Raw genomic sequence first — 5,810 nt, forward strand, 5'->3', positions numbered from 1 at the left:
GTAACTTAATCTCAATTGCCTCAGCAAATATATACATATACATATACATATATATACATATATATATAAGTTTCTCAAATATTTAGAGAAACTGAGTCAAATTTATAATACAAGTAATTTCTCAATTGACAAGTACTCAAAAGATATCAACAGGCAATTTTCAGACAAAGAAATTAAAGCTATCTAGAGTCATATAAAAATAATAAAATCATTATTGATTAAAGAAATGCAAATTAAAATTATTCTGAAGCACCACTTTACACCTATCAGATTGACTAATGTGACAGAAAAGGATAATGATAAATGCTGGAGGGAATGGAATATTGGAATACTACTAATGCACTGTTGGTGAAGTTCTGAACTGATCCAACTATTCAGCAAAACAATTTGGAATTATACCCAAAGGGCTATAAAACTGCAAATGCTTACCTAGCAATATTACATTTGTTCTATAACACAAAGAGATTTTTTTTAAGAGGGTAAGAAGAGAATGGACCAATCTGTACAAAAATATAGTACCTCTTTTTCTGGTGGCAAAGAATTGGAAAATGAGGGAATATTTACTAATCATGGAACGGCTATATATGGTATATAACTGTAATGAAATACTATTGCACTATAAGAAATGTTGAATGGGATATTTTTGTAGAAACCTGAAAAAGCTTACAAGAACTGATGGGAAGTGAAGTAAGCAGAATCAGAATAATGTACACAATAGTAGCAATATTGTATGATGATCAACCATGAATGATTTGGATATTCTCAGCAATATAATGATCCAAGAGAATTCCAAAGGACTCATGATAAAAAATTTTATCATCTCCAAAGAAAGAATTAATGGAGCGTGAATGCAGATCAAAGCATCCCATTTTTTGCTTTAATTTTGTAGCATTTTTTTGTGTATTTTCTTTCACATGACTATTATGGAAATGTTTGCATGACTGCACATGCATACCCCTTATCAATATGCTTACCTTCTCAGGAAGGGAGGGAAGACAATCTGGAACTCAAAAGTCTTAAAAATGAATGTTAAATGTATTGAACTACCTGCCATCTAGGGGAGAGGGTGGGGGGGGAAGAGGGGAAAATTTGTGTAACAGAAGGTTTTACAAGGATCAATGTTGAAAAATTACCCATGCATATATTTTGTAAAAAAAAAAAAGCTGAAATTAAAAAAGAATGTTTTTACATATGGTTGGGGAAAACATTATTTGTTTTGAAACAAATTTCAAAAAATTAAAGGACATTAGGCTATCTTGGCATAATATTTACTGAAATCATGCTGGTTCTTTGCAATCACTTCATTTTCTAGATGTTTATTAACTTTCCCTTTATGTTCTAGAATCTTGCTAGGAACTAAATTATTTATTTATTTATTTTGCAATCTCAATTTCTTTTCTAACTTCCTAATTACTATTGAAGGAACTACTATCTTCTCAGTCACCTATAATGTTATCCTGGTTTGAAGGAAGGAAAATGAAAAATTCACCCAAACTAAAAAGAACTACAAACCTCCTTAGTGTTTCTGACTGGTTCTTCTTTTCTTGAGTATAAACTGATTCCTTTTCCTCAGGCAATTGTCATTTGACCCAGAATGACATCTTCATCACGCTGCAATCTAAACCAGAGATCACAAAGGACATTGACAAAGGTCATTGGAACATATTTTCTAATCAAGCCTCATCTTCATTTGCCTTCATATTAAATAGAAATCTTTTTCAAATACCAAATTTCAAAATTTCATAAGTATGTCTTCCAAGGGAAATATTAGCTATAGAAGAACATTAGAGACATCTAGAAATTCATTCAAGACAAAAAAGAACCACCAACAAGAATATTCATGGTCTCTGATGTCAACACACATGTTGTACCCATCCTCCCACCTTAAGTTTGGGTCCTTAGAAAACTATCCTAGATTCTAGGTACTTTGTGGATGAAAATATTCTCTAGTCCACAGTTCACAGGCTTCAACTGATATGTTCTTTTTTGCTAGTCATCCAGAGGGGACAAAGTTTTTTAAAAAAGCCTTTAATTAAATGCATAATAGTTTGTTACAAAATGCCATACCAACTATAAACCTGTTATAACTACAAATTTATTCTCTCACAAGGCAATATCCTTAGTGTAGAAGAAAACTAGAAGATCACAAGTAGGGTATAAAGCAAAAGAAACCCATGCGAACACTGTACCTACATAGAATGGTGAGCACATATTGGGGCAATTTATCCATTTAATTTATAGAGTTGCTTGCCTCACCACTATCACCACATATTCTTGCTTCCTCCTCTATAATTGCTTCCTTCAATTATCCAGCTTTCATAAGCTGTTATCTAGTATTCTGCTCAATGGAAGGTTTCAGCTGAAAGTCATTTCGGTTTTAGCAGAAAGTAGCAAATGTAAAGGCTAAGACCATATTTGTCCTTTTAAGTTTCTAGTTGTTTTGTTTTGTTTTTAATTCCTTGGCAGAAGCAATTTTCAGGGTTCTACTTTCTCAACTATAAAATTGAAATTGATGAAGAAACAGCTTTAACTTCAACATAAACTGAAGCTAGTTAATAAAACTAAAGGTATGCTAAGGATTTTGTCTGTTTTTAAGGTGCATTGGGGAAAAGAACATTAAAGAAGGAATAGAATTGTTAGTGGGAGCAAATAGCATGCTCATAGCAGATAGTAGAGGGAAAAGTTGCTTACTTCTGATTTTCATAAGATGCTTCTGCCAAGGAAAATAGTTAATTTGGACTGAAAGAGACAGAACAAAAAGGATTATTAGGAAGAGAGGGAGAAAACACCTACCTGTCTTTGTTGAATTCTATCAGGCCAGATGAATTATATTATTGTTCAGTTACTTTTCAGTCACACCTGACTATTCACGACCTCATTTGTAGTTTTCTTAGCAAAGATACTGGGAGTGACTTGCCATTTCCTTCTCCAGCTCCTTTTACAGATGAATAAACTGAGGCAAACAATAACTGATTTGCCCAGGACCACACAATTAGTATCAAAGACAAGGTTTGGACCGAGAAAGAAAGTCTTCCTCACTCCAAGATTGGCACTAGATCTACTGCACCTCCTGTACTATCTATATACCAAGGAACTAAAATAATTGGGAGACAGCATCTTTCAAAGATTTGAAGATAGCTATTATATTCCAGACACTGTGAAAAAGCACCAAAGACATAAAAGACAATAAAACAGTTCTTGAACATAAGGACATCACAGTATAACAAGGAAAATGACACATAAAAAACTATGTACAAACAGAGATATATACAAGATCAAAGAGAAAATTCAAAGGTATTAGGAAAGGTTTCTTGCAGAATATGAGATGTTAGCTGAGACCTGAAGCAAGCTAGAAGGGAAAAGTATTCAAGGAACACTGGACAGCAAATAAAAATATCCAGAATTGGGAGATGGAGTATACTATATAAAAAATAGCAAGGCAGCCAATGTTAACAGATCAAAGAGTATACAAAAGGGAGTAAAATATGAGAAGACTGAACATATAGACAAGAGCCAGTATATAAAGAGCTTTAAAAGCCAAACAGAGAATTTTATATTAGTTCTGGAAGAAAGATGGACCCAGTGAATTTATTTAGCAAAGAGGTGAAATGGTGAGACCTGCACTTAAGGAAGATCACTTATAAGTGAAGAGAGATTTGAGGCTTAGCAATCAACCAATAGCCTATTGCAATTGTTCAGGAGTGAGGACCTGTACCAAGGTCATGACAGTGTCAAGAGAGAGAAGAAAGCATTTAAGAGATATAAACCTATTTCTGTCCTGACAGAAATGAAAATCTCAACTTGGAGAAGAGGGAAAGAAGAAGGTAGAGGTTTCCATTCTTTCTCCCTTCGAGATATAAAAGAATAGCCCTAGCCACTTATGATGTCTCTTTTTTCTCTACATATGTGGAGTACACTTTCTCTGATGCTACAAGGATAATTCTATAAAGAGGGGATAATAGGGAAATATGCTGGAAAACAGAATGGAATAGGATAAAAGATACATCATAAATAAAAGGGCCACTCCTTCATGTGAAACAGGTCAAGAAGGAGATTGGGATGGAAGATATTTGAATGGTGTAAGAAGAAGAGAGAAAAAGAGGGAACTCTTGGTGAACGATCTTAATTTTTTTTCAATCAATTTAAATCAAAATTCTAAGGTGATGAAAAGCTACCCTGGTGAGTGTGAGAATGAATAGATTAGGGAGGTATAAAGGGTTTGCAAGTCAGTTAACATTTATTAGTGCTTTCTATAAAGTCTGTTTTTATTCCCAGGGTTTAGCATAGCGCCAGATTCAAAAACATAGTTCCTACCCTCAAAGAACTTATATTCTAATGAGAAAGAAATAAGATATATACAGAGTAAAAGTTAAGTATTCTAAAAGACGAGAGCATTAGCAACAGATGGAGCAAGTGGGAAACCAGGAAAGGACTTTTGCAGAAGATAGGATTTGATCTATCTTGAAAGAAGTCTGGGAAACTCACATGAAGATGAAGAGATGGTGCCTTCTAAGCATGCAAAATAGCTGGTGGAAAAAAAAATCCAGGAAGTAAGAGATGTAGTATCATATCTGAGGAAATTCAAGTAACCCAGTACTTCAAGAACATAAATTTTGTGGAAGAGAAGAATAAGGTAACTGACATGGTCAGATTAGGAAAATCACTTTGGCAGCTGAGTAGGGAATGGAATTGAAAGTCTTGCAAGAGGGGAAACCAAGTATAAGGTGATGAGGGCCTGAACCCGACGAGGGCAATCTCAGAGACAAAGAGGTATGTGAAACTTGTAACAAAGATAAAAACTACAGAATATGGAAAGTGATTCCATATGTTGATGAAAGAGGAGAGAAAGTCAGGAATTGAGTTAGACATTTAAGTTGGAAGCTTGGGTGGCCAGAAAGATTACTTTCCATAGTAATAGGAAAGAAAGAAGGCAGATGACTTTGGGAGAAAGATAATGAGTTCAGAAAGGAACATATAAGCAGGTTAAGTGTTTGGAACTATCACATTAAATCTGTGTCATGTGTGTGTAAATACATATAGGGAATGGAGATGGGAGTGTGTGTGTGTGTGTGTGTGTGTATGTATATATATATGTATACACACAAATAACTTGAACCACAATTTAGAACTATGCCCAAAGGACTATAAAATTATCCATGTCCTTTGACCCAGTAGTGCCATTCGATATCCCAAGGAAATCTTAAAGGAGGGAAAAAGACTTACATGTACCAAAAATGTTCGCAGCAACTCTTTTTGTAGTAGCAAAAAATTAGAAAAGGAGTGGACGCTCATTAATTGGGGAGTGGCTGAACAAGTTGTGGTATATGAAGATAGTGGAATATTATTATTCTATAAAAAATGATGAACAAGCTGATTTTAGAAAGGCCTGAAAAGATTTACATGAACTGATGCTGAGCGAAACAAGCAGAATCAGGAATACACTGTACAGAATAACAGAAAGAATGTGCAATGATTAACTGTGAAAGACTTGATACTTCTCAGAGGTTGTGATCCAAAGCAATCCCAACAGACTTCAGACAGAAAATGCCATCTGCATCCAGAAAAAGAAATAAGGAGACAATGTAAATCAACACATATTATGTTCACTTCTTTTTTTTTTTTCTTTCTCCCATGGTCCTTCCCTTTTGCTCTGATTTTTCTCTCCTAACATGATTCATAATGTTTATTAAAAATAAATTTACTAGAGGCAAAAAAGCTAATCTCAGAAATTTATTGTTTCAAGTTTTATTTTAGAAGTTTATTTACTTTTCTAGCTACTGAGTTGAAGTCAGTATTTGAAACAACAGAGT

This window comes from Antechinus flavipes, chromosome 2, assembly GCF_016432865.1.
Source record: "Antechinus flavipes isolate AdamAnt ecotype Samford, QLD, Australia chromosome 2, AdamAnt_v2, whole genome shotgun sequence".
NCBI lineage: Eukaryota > Metazoa > Chordata > Mammalia > Dasyuromorphia > Dasyuridae > Antechinus > Antechinus flavipes.